Raw genomic sequence first — 15,387 nt, 5'->3', positions numbered from 1 at the left:
TACCTAGTTATCTGGGAACGGTTTGATCTTGTTGGACCTGAGGAAGTGGACAGGGCACTTGGGGCTGTTAGTGCAGCCACCGGTGCTTTAGATCCTTGTCCTTCCTAGCTGGTTAAAGCCATCAGGGGGTGACACTGGGGTGGATACTGGCAATGGTCAATTCATCCTTGCAGGAGAGGGTGTTCCCGATCCTTTTTAAAGAGTCCCTGGTCTGCCCCCTCCCCAAAAAACCATTGATAGATCCCACCCTTTTGGACAACTTTTGTCCAGTTTCCCATCCTCCCCTTTTAGGAAAGGTTGTGGAAAAGGTGGTCACACAACAGCTTCAGAGGATCCTGGAGGAAACAGATTATCTGGACCCCTTTCAGTCAGGTTTCAGGCCTGGTTATGGGACAAAAACAGCATTGGTTGCACTTTTAGATGATCTCTGGTGAAAGCAGGACAGGGGTAGTGTGTCCATCCTTGCTCTTCTTGACCTCTCACTGGCTTTCAATACCATCAGCCATGGTATCCTTTTGGGTCGGCTGCAGGAGTTGGGGCTGCGGGGCAGAGGTCTGTGCTCGTTCAGCTTCTTCCTCCAAGACCAATTCTAAAAAGTGTTGATAAAGAGTGAGAGGTCCCATCTGCAGCCCCTCCTTTGTGGGGTGCCTCAGGGTTTGGTGCTCTCACTGCTCCTATTTAACATCTACATGAAACAGTTGGGTGAGATCATCTGGCACTATGGGATGAGGTATCATCATTATGCTGATGATACTCAGCTATATAACTCCATCCCAGGTGACCTAAGTGATGCTGTGGCTACCCTTTCGCAGTGCCTGGAGGCTGTAGCGGCCTGGATGGGAGGCAACAGGCTTCAGCTGAACCCTGGTAAGATGGAGTGGCTGTGGGTACGGGGAGCCTCAAGATTTAGGAGCTTATCATCCTTGGTTCTGGATGGGGTTGCACTACTCCAGACAGACCTGGTGCGTAATCTGGGGTTCTCCTAGACTACGACTCCTGTTCGAAAAGCAGGTGGCAGTCATGCTAGGAGGGCCTTTGTACAACTTCATGCTGTGCATCAGTTATGCCCCTTCCTGAATCAGGCGGCCCTCTGCACGATCACTCATGCTCTGGTCATCTCCTGTTTGGATTACTGCAATGCGCTCTACATGGGGCTACCCTTGAAGAGTATCTGGAAGCTACAATTGGCACAAAATGCAGTGATGCAGACAGTTTTGAACACCTCTGGGAGCATGTATAACACCTCTGTTACGCGAGCTGCTTTGGTTGCTGGTTTGCTTCCAGATCCAGTTCAAGGTGTTGGTTATTACCTTTAAAACCCTTCATGGCAGAGGACCAGGTTATCTGAGGAGCCATCTCACCCACGTTATATCAGCCTGCCCCACTCGGTCTGGCAGAAGGGGCATGTTGCGTACCCCACCAGTCAAGGAACTTCGTCTGGTGGGGTCTAGGAAGAGGCCCTTTTCTGCCATGGCCCCTGTCCCGTGGAACAGCTTACCACCTGAGGTGCAGTCCGCTCCCACTCTCATTGCCTTCCAGAAGAGTGTGAAATCTTGGCTATGCCAGACGGCCTGGGGGCTCGCATTGTTGGAATTGGCTCAATACTGCTCCTCCCCATCATCTTGAATTGTATATAGTCTTTTTATATGGAATTATTTTTTTAACTAATTTAATATGGATATTTATGTTTTTACTGTTTTTACTGTTTTTGGATTTTAATTGTGAGCTGCCCAGAGTCATCCTCTGGGGGAGATGGGTGGCATATAAATTTACAAAATAAATAAATAAATGAACGAAAAAGTTTTCGGTCCCAATTAGTGCCAGTAAGTGAGGACTACCTGTATAGTAGCAGGGGCATATAACTATAATTAGTCCAGATTTTTCAGCTCAGGTAGGATAGCCCTGTAAATATATATGTAAATAGCCCATCAAAATAAAATGAACTTACTTCCAGAGATAATGGCTTTCTTTGTACAACAGTCTTAAATCATGGCTATCTTAACCATGTTTTATGTAATCTCATACAAGTTAGTGTCAGTGTTATTAATCACAGTAGGCCTCATGAAGACATTTTATTTTATTATTTCCTTCATGAACAACTTGATAAAAATCTGAAAGTAGCTTATGTATTTGATTCAAGGATATCCACAAAGTGGACTGTAACCTTCCTGGAATTAATGAAAAACAGGATAGTCAAGTGCCTGACACCACTTTCTTGACTGAACTCACCCATAGATCCCAAAACCTTTATTTGCCAAAGGGATAAAGTGTGGCATATTACCAAATAAATAAATAAATAAATAAATAAATAAAAAACTAGGATCACTGTTTTATGTAAAAAGAAAAACAGCATTTTGCTGCTTTGCCCATCATATTCCAACTTTTAGCCATCCTAGAAAGGTAAAGCCTTAAATTACATTTTGGATTTGTTTACTTCTGAAAACAATTTTTCATGCTTAATTTTATTACCATATGTCACTTGAAAAATAATTGCATTTACCCTTAACAGTTAGATGTTTAGCACATCCACAGGCCTGTAATGGTCTGCACGCCAGCTTGCAGGGGCTGTACTCTGTGAGGAACATTCCCTCCCTCCACTAGATGAGCCGATGTGATTTGATTTCTCTTTTACCCAGTAGTACATCTTATGCTATCTCAGTTTTATCAATATAAATATTGCTTAGTTCACGGATGTTTTTTTTTCTATTGCTCAGGAATAATCCGTTGGGAATTTTTATTTATTTATTTAAAAGATTTATACAGCCACCCATCTTGCAAACAATAATAATTTTAAAAAGTAAAAAAAAAAAAACAGCATTAAAATTCCCAGCACCCCCCAAAAGCAATCCACAAACAACTGCTGGATTTCAGGAGGAAGGATGGTCCAAAGGGCTGAGGCTGCTGCCGAGAAGGCCGCTGCCTAGGTCCCGCTAGGTTGCAACATTTGAGGGAAGGGACCTGGGGCACACCCACCCTATCTCTACTCCTCAAATTAATAAACCATAGCTATCCAGGCTCCCAGTTATCAAAGTATACAAGGCCAAGGTTACTCCTATGCTCTTATATGGCACTGAAGTTTGGGGCTTAGAACATGTATCACTGTTAGAACAAATGCAATCACAGCATCTGAGAAATATCTTGGGTGTGGATAAAAGAATTTCAGCTGCTGCAGACAGAGCCAAACTGGGAATCCATACAATTTGTTCTTTGTCTAAAATCAGGGCTTATAATTATTGGTGCAAAATCAATGCTATGGAAATTGACAGACTCCCAAAATTGTATCTGTTAGAACAGACAAAATCTCAATTACAGACTTCTTGGATAGTACAACTGACGCATTATATTAGGAGCTGTGGTCTCCCTGTCTCATGTCCAATTGTTTCCGGAGAACAAGCTAAAAAGATGGCCGCACAAAGAATCTTGGAGATAGAGGCACAGAAAGATACAGCCACCCTTAGTAAGCTTGGCACACTGAAATGGATGAGCCGTTACAAACATATTTTCCAAATTGCCCAGTATTTAAACACAGAAATGCCCAAATGTCTTAGGGTGGTATTTACTCGAGCAAGATTTGAGCAGTTGGACACAATGGTTAAATATGGAAGATTTAACCAAGTCCCTTATAATGAATGCACTTGTATTTGCAGAGCTCCAGAGATAGAAGACGTAACACATATATTATTTGAATGTAAACTGTATAAAGAAGAGAGGGATCAGTAACTTGGACCACACACTAGACAAATGACCTATTGGGATCCTTATATTAAAACAACATATTTCATGTGCGGTCAGAATTCAAAAATGACATATAATATGGTCCTTTATTTGAACAAAACAGTACAGTTGAGATCTGCATATGTGGATCTGATCAGGGTAAATTGTAGGGGTGACACAGAAATATGATTTGCATCTTTTTCTTTCTTTCTTAATTTGTCTCTTCCTATTTTTAATATATGGTCTTATTAATGTTTTATATTCTGTATTCTGATATGGCCTAATGGCTAATCAATAATAAACTGTATCTATAGCCCTATCTGACTTGGAGGAGCAGGCAGATACCTTCAGGGAGAGATGGTTAACCAGTAGGCGTGGATGAAACAAAAAATAGATTGGACAGGGCAGATCTGAAAGTGGAAATATCACCTGTTATTTCTCTTTCTCATTCCCCCACCCTTTTTTCCTGTTTTTGACCCATACTTACTTTTCTTTCTCATCTAATATTTATTTTTCTCTTCCAAGTAGCAGATCGCCAGGGAAGAAATAGATAATGGTTACTAGAGGTCAGTTCTGATTGCATGCAAATGACTTTTGAAATTAATCTGAGGGCCTGGACTGCATATGGCTCATCAGCCACCAGCTGCTCACATCTGGCCTAGTTTATATTTTTCTGTTTTCCACCAACTGAGATATTTTTTAAATCTCACTAAGTATGGAAAGAGGATTGACTTTAACAGCTGGATAAAATATGGATATTTTGTGGAATGCTACTCGATATTTCTTTGGCATATGGAATTCAAAACCAATTCCTACTAGCTTGTTTTTTTTTGCCAGCAAATTCTGAGCAAATTGTTGCTGTAAAATAAAATAATGTACTTAATGGGACTCATTTGGCAAATCAGTAAATCTCCAAGTGCCACATCAAAGATGATAATCTGGTATAGATTTGGCTTAAACACCAGCACCCTTCTTGCTCCATTTTTCCCTGGATTTTTAAGCATTTTACCCAAGGAAAAGGTATTGGAAGTTTGCAAGCTTGAACATTATTTTATAAATCAGCTGGCTTAAAGATATTGCCTTTAGGTTGGTTTGGGATTTAGGTTTGCTTTTCTTCTGATGGGCAACATGACAACATTTTCTTTCTATATCCCCATCTTTCTTCTGAAAGATAAAGATTCCCTCAAGTCTTGGTGACTACGTGGATTCATATATATAATTACTGTATCTGGGAAAGAATAAGGACCTGATTTACTATTGTCTTCTTCAAAGATGTTTTTCTCACTTCTCAGTCTAGCCAAAGCCTGAGAGCTCCCGGTAGTCTCCCATCTAAGTACTACAATCAACCCAGTTCAGTTTAACTTTCTTGATGAGCCAACGTTGGCTAGGTGCTGCTGTCTGCTTAAACATTTACAAACATGGCCAAAACTAGCTCTCTAAAGCTAGTTCGATACTGTAACTTGCCATAGCAACATCTTGGCTTTCTTTTGTGTGAAGATCTAGCCTAAGAAGGTGTTCTGCACAGTATAAAAGCTCGCTTCTAATTCTGAAACATTCAGTTGTTTGCCTTACCTACACTGGAGCTTTGGACTCTGAGCCAAGAATGTATTTTAAATATATTTTGCTCATTACAAAACAATTGCTAAGAATTTGATCCATTACAATCTGTAGCCTTGCTGATTATATTTCTTTATCTGCTACTGTGACTAAAGACGTGTCCATTTCCAAAGGTGTCTCATACAGAAGGCTGCACACCCCATTTTTAAATCAATTAATTGCATCATGATCATTTCCTGCAGTTGGAAATTACTGCAACCCACTCTCCCAACTGTCAGCCACCTGTCCACTTTTCAGCTATGCTGAGAACCTTGCTTTTGTATAAATAATGTTCATGCCAAGAGACTGAAAAAGAACAGGGTTTTTTTGGGGGGGGGGGGAATTTACCACCTCAAAAGCAAGTAACATCTCCCATGTGGGGGTGGGGGGGAGACTTTGTTTTACTGAAGATATTGGTCCCCCACAGCCAAGTATATTTTAATAGCTTTTAATTTTAGTAGGTACACAAGGTTTATTTTCTAAAAAAAAGTGTGAAAATAAATTAACTATATGTGGAAACTATTAGTGAAAATAAATCTTTGCATACATTGATCGCTCCTTGTAATTTCACTATATTAATTTGCTGTCCTGTCGCTATTCCATTAGACAGTATTTGAGCAATTTGCAACAATTCTCCCATCAAATGTTTTTAAAACACTTTCAGAGACTAATCCCCATCGAACTTAGCAAATCTTTCTTCTAAATAACATGTAGGAGATTGCCCATTAGGTTAGGTACTAACATATTCTTGGGATCCTTTTTTAGTGTTCAAATCCCTCCGTGAGAGAGAGGATCACTTCAGGAGACTGAATTTTAACTTCTTCCCTTCCCATCTCCAAATCAATAGAACCAAAATTATGAAAACCATAAGGACTAATTAAGCAAAGGGCTCCCTAGTTAAAACTTCTATTCAAACAATATGCTTTCTGGTGGTTTTTTTCTCCCCAATTAACTCAATAGTCTGGATTCTCACAACACACTGAAGCATAAGTTAACCATATGGGTTGGTAAAATGTGGCTGAGTTCAGTATGATGTGCATAGATGCCGTTTTTGCAAATAATATTTATTCTTTAAGAGAAATATATCAGGTATATTTGTGCAATACAGAGCTTTTAAAAAGCCTCATTAAGTGTTCTGTGTTTCCAACTGCTTCAGGTATTAGTTCATTCCCCACTCCCACTCCCCCATTAAGCTCCATTTAAAATAACAGATTCAGAGTAAAAATGCTTCCAGTTACTTGTTACCCAACTAAGCTGAATGGTCCAAGGTTCAGGAGAAGGCAGTTTAAAATGGGAATGGAGGCCTTCATAGGGGCTATGAGTATCAAGAGCTGAAAATCAAGATGGTTAGGGATCACCTCCAGGTCCAGAGGCAGGGTTCCAGTGCATATGACTTCCTCAGAAACAAGAGTAAGAGAAGATGCTACCTGATAGTAGGGCATCTGGTTGGCCTTTGACTTGATGCAGTAGGGCTTTTCCTATCTTTATGTATGAATTGCATATAAAAGCTTTCCTCTTACTGAGAATAGTTGAATTTTTGTACTTGGTCTGCAGGAGCTAAGGTAACAGTTATTATTTAGATTTATCTGCCATTTTTTCAAGAACTCAAAGCATCTTACACAGATGGAAATTTCCCTTTATTTTATCCCTGGAAGAACCTGAGAGGAGAGGTTGAGCTGAGAGAAGGCGAGTAGTCTAAAGTCACTTATGTGTGTTTCCATGGCTGATGATGGACTAGAACCTGGTTTCTCCCATATCCTATTCCAACATCTTAACTACTAGGCCGCATTAGCTTTTCCTGTTAGTGAGAATGTAGTGCCTATGAGCTCCAGCATCCCTGCCAGCCCCTTCCTTGGAACCCGCCAGGCTTCCTGCCCCCATCTAACATCGTTTTTTCAGAGGGGTACTAGATAAACATGAGCAAGGGAGGGAACTGGAATGATGCAAAGATTTTACCTGGTACTTCTCTAAACTTGTTGAAACAGTTTCTCTCTCTCCTAAAAGCTAGTGTGCCTGTTTGTATCCCTTTTTCCTTATAATATTTTGAAACCCAAAATGATGTGGTAACTTCCTTTCAAAGTTCCCACTGCTTTTATGTCTTCAACCAGCTCTTCCCTATTGGTTAGGATCAGATTTAGGACAGCCTTGTCTCTTCTTCAACTTTCTGAAAAAATGAAGACCACTGAGGAATTTTAGGGACTTTACAGTCTTGAGGAATCAGTTTTCCAACAGATGCCCAGGTGGTTAAAGTCACCCATTAGCTTGTAAATTAACAGATGCACAAACAGGAGGAAGTTAGAAACCCAATAGTCTCTTGTATGTATGTATGTATGTATGTATGTATGTATGTATGTATGTATGTATTTAATTCTTGTCGAATTTGCTCTGTGTATCTTTATTTATTAACATGTATAAAAAAACAGTATGTAACAATAGAGACCTTAACACTAAGTAATTAGCTTAAGACCAAAACCTTTCTTGTACAACAAATATTTTGATGCAATTTTCAGATTTTTTTTAATGTTATTAATGATACATTGGGGACGCGGTGGCGCAGCGGCTTAATGACGCTGAAAGCTGCCGGCCAGAAATGGTCGACACTTCAGCGGTTCGAGCCCAGCCTTCGCGCAGCAGAGTGAGCTCCTGCTTCCTCCCGCAGTTCCTGTCAACCCAACAGTTCAAAAACTCATGTGAGTAGATAAATGGGTACTCTCACTCCGGTGGGAGGAAAAATGCTGGCGGCACCTTGCAAAAAGGAGTCAGGAGCAGTTGCCAGTAGCGTGGAAGCCGTGCTCGCCCGAAAAAGGCGCGAAGCAACAGAAACCCCGCCTCCTGCGCTTGCCAGCTGGGCTCTGCTCTAGGAAGGAGGCCATGGCAAACCACTTCCGAAACACCTTGCCTTGAAAACTGCAAAAAGGACTCATCCAAAAGCAGTCACTGCAGTGTCGGTAACGACTGAGTGCAGAAAAAAAAAATGATACAGTACATTAATCTTACACTCATTAACACTGACATCCTAAATTGTAATTAATACTGATAGAATATTTCTTTCTTCTACAGCCTAAGTAATCTAAACATTAGAATGTTAATAATCTCCAATCAATACAGTATAAACATAATTGTATCAAAATAACATAATGTATTAAGATTTACAACGTAATAATAATAAAAGCTAAAATAAAAAAGAAAGTACTCATTATCTATATGTCTTTCCATTCTGAAAGTTCTATAACCCAGTCCAGAAGGACTTTGTCCAAATCTTCTACCTGTCTTTGAAGTCTGTAGAAACCAGGATATCTAATCTGGAGACTATCTTGCAAACCAACATGCTGGTCTATGTATTCCACCCACTAGAAGGCATATGCAAAGTACTGACACATATAATGGATGGTTTCTATCTACTTTTTTTTTTTTTTTTTTGCTTCCTCATTATGCATCATTTTGCCCTGAGGACTGAAGATGTTTCCTTGTATTTTTGTATCTACGGCAGAAGGTTTTTAAAGTGATTTTAGTGCTAATATGCTGGAATTTGGACACAAATTTTTGGGTGTAGTCAGGAGGTCAGTGGGTCAGATTTGGAATTTCTCTGGATTAGCTGCCGCCTTTTGTATCCTCCAGCATTTTACGTTTAGAGACATCACAAACTTCTCCTGTGACAGCAGATGGCACATAATGTTTCTGATTAATAAACCCTAAGAATGCACTATCCTGAAATGTGTAATACCATGTTGATACCATGTTATGACTCTCTCAAGGTTTGAGCAAAGTATGATGTACATGCAACATATGCCCTACTTGCTCTGCATTTCCATGACTATTAGAAAAACAGCTCCCTTTTCAACTGCCAGTTTGTTCATTGTTTCTCACAGCTGCATTCAAAGAGAGAGTTTTTTCCTTCCAATTAATCACCAGAGTTTTTTTTTAACTGAAATATAGTTGATTTAAATGTCTGTGGCTAAAGAAATGTGGAATTCTATTGCTGGATTTAATTTGGCACAGCCAAGCAGCCAAGAGAGCAGGCTGTCTTGTCTGTCTGGGAACAATCTGTAAATCATTTTGATAAACTTCTGAGAGGAAAAGCAATGTATAACTGAAACAAATAGAAAATGAATACATGTTGTTGACTCATGTACCTCATCACACATGTAATACTAAAATGCTAAATGGAAGTGGTTAGGGTGAACTGAAGAATTCACATGGATGAACTGATTTGATATAAACATATAGATATAACAAACTAAACCACAGTTTATTAAATGAACCACTTTGGCTGACTTCATAAAATACACTAAGACATTAATTATGGGGTATATATAATAATGGTCAGATTTATTCCACATTATACCAATATGAAACAAACAACATTATGACTTAGCACAATGTGTAACCCAGTCATAACTTGAGCTAGTGGTCACATGAATTGCAGGTAAATTTCCATTTACTTTCATAAATTTACATTATTTTTTACCTTGATATTCCTGGGGAAAAAAAAGCCATTGTGTAAAACCATGTGTAAAATTAATGAGAGTTTTGTACAGAACTTCACAGTAGGATTCCATTTCTAAATTCTTTCAGTTGTATCCAACGTACAACTTAGTACATCAGTACAATTGGCAAGATCTTAAGCCTATACAATGTGGGACATCTATTTCCCTTCTAATTACCTCAGCAGTACTTTTCCCATACTTTTCAAACAGGGTGGTGCTGTGCTACCTTTTCAAAATGCTAAATATGCACACATGTTTGAAAACACGAGGGATTCCTGGTGCAATGATGTCCTTTCTGTCCCCTCTTCTGTCATTAAGTTGGAGAAGCAGAGAGGGGGTTCATCTACACAGCTCACTTTCCTTCTCAAGATGGGAAGAAAACGAATCAAACTGAAATTCACGGTTCTCACAGGATTCCTCTTACTGCACCTCCAGGATGGGACTGGAACGGTTGCTACTCTCATAGGAGGGCAGTGTTGCTACTGCTGCTGCTACTAATGGAGGTGATAGTAAAAGCTTTTTCAAGCAAACACGGAAGTAAAGAAAGAAGCAATGAAGAGGAGACCAGCAGAGGAGGGGAAAGATCTATGCTTGGCTGGCGTGGTTGGCCTGCAGCCAGGCAGAGAAAGAGAAGATTGTGGTGGAAAAGGTAAGAGAAACTGAGATCAGAGTGGTGGGCTCTGTAGTGTCTATTAAGGCTACGTGCAACTTACTGATAGGAATAGCAACCTTATGGAAAACTTGCCTTGTCTTCCATGGAGTTGATATTCCCCAAGGTCCACTCCCTCTGCAAGAGAGATTTCTATCCTCTCTGGCAATAAAGAGTAAAATGGCCTTGGAGGAACAGAGCCAGATAGGAAGGGGAGATCTTGCAGGGAGCCAGGACTGTAGATTAGACTAGGAAATTGAAAAAATCATCCTGGAAGAACACAGTGGCAAATTAGCTCTGAATTTCTGCAAAAAAAAGTACATGGAGGACATTTCTGTGAAATCCCCAGGAAATAAGCTTGACTAGAAGGAGACGTCATATTTTTCTAAGGAACAAATACAATTGCTTGTGGAACTTCTTACTCCTGGGGAAGCTGGAAGTGAATAACAATATTTTATATAGATTTGATAGCAAAAAACAAATCTGTTGGATTGGAAATAGATATAATTGGCTTACGATGTTTACTACCTTTGTCGAAACAGCTATACTCCTGGTCAGTAGCCTTGGTTTGTTTTAAAAACCTGACCTAAAATCTTTTAGCCAAAATTCAAAGCTCTTGCCTGGCTTTTTCATGCTGCTGCATACAAATTTGAGTGTCTCCAGTGATGAGTGCACGACTCATGGTGCTTGGTACTTACTTCCAATTACCTATGCAGAGTTGGACTACAAGAATATTGACAAATTTTATTTTTAAATACTAATATTCACTGGTGAGTATTCCATGCTTACTGGAATATATGGAATAGGATCTTTGCAAATGACAACCAAGTTTATTTGGCCAAGCAGAAACCAGCAGGCAGGCAGCAACAGAGTCCCAGATTTCCTCTGTAGCAGTTCTTGAACTCAGCATGTGCACAATTGTAATGAAAAAATAATGAAGTTGACATGGAAAATGCCAAACTAATTAGCTCTAATGCTGAGACTGTTTTTTAAGTTGAATAATTCTCTCTATTCCATGAAGTCAGCTGGAATGCTGCTTGATCTTTGATCACACTAAAAACTGCATCTCTACTGACAATGTTAGAGCTGAGCAGAAGGAGCTTTTCAAGGTGGTGTTATCACAGGTCTCCATTCCTAGCTATCAGCCCTATGAGGTAGTCCAGACAGGAAACCAAAACCATGAGTACCAATACTATCTTTATTGTAAGGTTACAGTAACAGAATCTTGCAAGTCTGAAAGCATTTTACTTTACTTGCCTTTACTTTCCAGAGCACTAGGGAGGTTTCTTCTTCTGGACATTTTCTCCATCCCCATCCCTCCTTTGGACTCAGTTTTCATTTATCAGGGTTGTCTAGGCTGCGGCTCTTCCTCCTGTCTCCCAAGGTTATTCTTACAGCCCATTTTATTACCTCTGAGGACACCAAAATGCGTGTTATGAAGCCATGATGCAAGCTCCACCCATTTATACTTGTGTCTGTCATGATACAAGCATATAAGGGGCAGCATTTGCATAATGACATCACAAGGCAGAATTGATACCTGCGGTTGTCACAGTGCTCTCTTGAGATGAACCGGGCCTCTTGGAAAGATGTGCTAGCAAGGCAATCATTTTTCATTATTATTTATAATTGGGCTCCTAAATAAAAACAGCTTTTTCTCAGTGAGCAAGCTCCTTTGGAAAGCCTGTTTCTTAGTACTATTTCAAAAGAAGTCAGGTTTTATTTTCGGAGGGATATTCTGACTTCATAGAAACTTGGGTTTGAAGGGGCACTGGTATTCCTGAATCACGGCCATTCTGGTCTTTAAAACCAAGCAACGTAACACAGGCAGAGCCCAGGCAGTGGAGGAGAGGTGAGCAGTTAAGCAACTGAAGCCTCCTTTTACCTTCCCCCCCCGCCCCCCCCATGGCCCTTCTGCTGTCCATAACTAAATCGGTTCTTTTTTTTTTTTTTTTTAATTCATCCTGTGTAAAGGGAGAGTCTGAATGAATCAACCAGAAGGGCAAAACCATCTGGAATAGGAAGAATGACACTTAGGACTTGAAAGCTGTTTGCCAATTTCTTTCTGAAGTAAATGTCAGAGTTCCAAGGTGATGTTCCATGATTTTGCTTTTTGTTACATGCAGCTGGTGTAGGGCCCTAGAACAGTGTTGGTCTGAATTGTTCATTCAGTAAAGACTGCAAGGAGTCCAGTCAAGAGGTGTTTGTAGTATGGAGGCTCAGAGTTGCAAAGAGGAATGCTTATTACTGCTCCCATGGGGACCAAAAGGAAAACACTGCTAGTATGATAAAATCCACATTCAAGAACATTAAAAAAAAAAAAAAAAGAGGATGTAGATCATGTTTTTGGAATTGATTGACTGATTATGTGCCATCAAGTCAGTGTTGACTCTTAGTGACTACAATCTGTCCCCACCTGGTCCTTCAGGTCTTCCAATAATGCATTCATCATTGCTGTAACTGAGTCCATCTACCTGGCTGCTGGTTGTCCTTTTCTTCTCTTTCCTTTACCTTTCCCAACATTATAGATTTCTCCAGAGAGCTAAGTCTTCACATAATGTGTCTGAAGTAGGATAGTCTGCCTGATTATCTGTGCCTCAAGTGAGGATTCTGGGTTGAGTTTTGATGATCCATTAGTTTGTTTTCTTGGCTATCCATGGTATTCACAGGATCTTCTCCAACAACAAAATTCCAAAGTGTCAATACTCTTTCTATCCTGCTTCTTCAAAGTCCAGTGTTTGCTTTAAAAAACCATTGTCTGCACAGTTCTGAACTTTGTAGGTATAAACACATCCTGGCATCTGAATATCCTTTTCAAGGCCTTCATGACTATTCTACCAAATGATAGTCTTGGTATATTTCTTGACTGCTGATCCCTTTACTGTTGACAGTTGATTGTAAAGGGCAGAAACATCCACTCCTTTGATATCTTCACTGTCAGTTCTAAGGCTGGTTGCTGTACCTCTTATTTGTTTGGTTTCCTTTATATTAAATCTTAACCCAATTTTTTCCGCTGTACTCCTTGACTTTCATTACTAGAGCTTATAGATCATTTCCATTTTCAGCTATCAGAGTAATGTCATCAGCATAACACAGATTACTGATGCTTCTTCCTCCAGTTTTAAAACCACGCTCATCTTTTTGCAGTCTCTGAAATAGCAACAGCAAATTCTGAAATTGCCAAGAAGGCTTTCATGCTGATGAAAGGCCAGCCCACCAAAGCACGCACGTGTTACAAAGAAGAACAATAGATGACAAAAAATGCAGACAAGACAGGCAGCTTTCAACCAAATATTTTTTAACATACTGTAGCCAATTATTTGTTGAGAAGGAACATGAAATAAACTACTTTTGCTACCGTCAAACATCTTAGCCCCAATTTCAATTTCATATACAAAGCCAAGAGAATGTGATAAAAATGGAAGATAAAGAAAAGTCTGGCAAGGATCCCTTACAAAGTCTGGAGGATCTGCATACAAAATACTGAATAAAGGAATCTAATTTTAATTCCAGGCATTAATTTGAGGTATTGTACTACATCTAATTTTGAGTGTATTAAATAAGAAATTCAAGCACATAATACACTGAATGGTTTTGGCTTTAGAAAATACATATGTGTTGCATTTCACAGTCTTCCTTAAGAACCACTTGGTCACTACTTAAAATGAGGGCAAGTGGGAGGGGAAAATTCATCCATTTCCTAAGCCTTGCCAGGTTGTGCCAATCAAGGCAGATGGGAACAGCTTTTCTCTTCATCCCCTTTCAGCCAACTGGGGGAAAAACATCCTACTTTTTGGCAAGTACCAATCTCATATTCAAGACATCCTTTACTTGATAATGTTAAATATTGGACTTGGATCTAGTTCAAGTCCCCACTCAGTCAAGGAAGTCACTGGGTGATTGCGTGCCAGTCAAACTCTTTCAGCTCAAACTACCTCACAAGGTTGTTACTGGAGGATAAAATTGGGGATGGGGAGACCCCGTGTAATAAACCACTTGAACTCTCACTGAAAGGCAAGCTATACAATAAATAAATGTACCTTATTCCCAAGTAAGCATGCATAAGACTTCAATTTTAGCCCCCTTAATTAAAGCTAGAGATAGCAACTTTGTAAAGATAGTGTTAGAGTTTTATGTACAGGTATTCCCCAGGTTAAGAACACCGTTTACAGACAACCCATAGTTAAAAACAGAGCCTATTGTAGCAAATGTTGAGTTGAATACACAGTGATTTGAGTTAAATACACAATGGTTTGAGTTCATTACACAATATTACTTATACAGTATTATACAATAATACTGTTCCGGTTTACATACAAATTTGACTTAAGGACAGACCTTGGGAATGGAACTTGTTCTTAAACTGGGGACTACCTGTACTGTAAAGCCAAAGATCAAGGAACTCCACTGTCAACACGTATACCTGTGATCAATAATCACTTAAAAATTGTTTAATATTATAGTGTCGTTCGCCCCTAGTCTAGGTAAGGCTTTTCCAGACACTCAGTTTAGAATAAATCAAGATCCAATTTCAAGATTCCCAATGAAATAGTTAGCAAGCTCCGGGGCTATCTGCAAGGCCAGGTCAAAAAAGTCAAGATAGTTGTTCTGTTTCAAGATAGCAGGTGGCTCATGACAGTAGGGGCCACAACCATGCAATCAAAGCCTTGCCCCTTTTTTACCTACATCGTGACACACATAAAAAAGGGTTGTGGCATCATCTTGACTTTTTTGTCCCACTGCCTGCAGTCATGCCTAGCAAGCTCAGACAAGATAGGGAAAGCATGCAGAACACAGCTTCTGCAGTCCCTTAATAGCAGCACCGCCCAGAGTCACATGTCAAGAATGGAGCAGTCACCAAAACTCTGAGCTAATGCCCACTGCTCACTGGTAGGGATGCGTTGGTGGAATTTACTCCTCTCTCTCCTTTTCTGCAGTACC

Source organism: Python bivittatus, unplaced genomic scaffold, assembly GCF_059951505.1.
Source record: "Python bivittatus isolate LINGU-HERP-01145 unplaced genomic scaffold, Pbiv_v1 ctg000480_np1212, whole genome shotgun sequence".
NCBI lineage: Eukaryota > Metazoa > Chordata > Lepidosauria > Squamata > Pythonidae > Python > Python bivittatus.
This window is presented reverse-complemented; position numbering follows the sequence as displayed.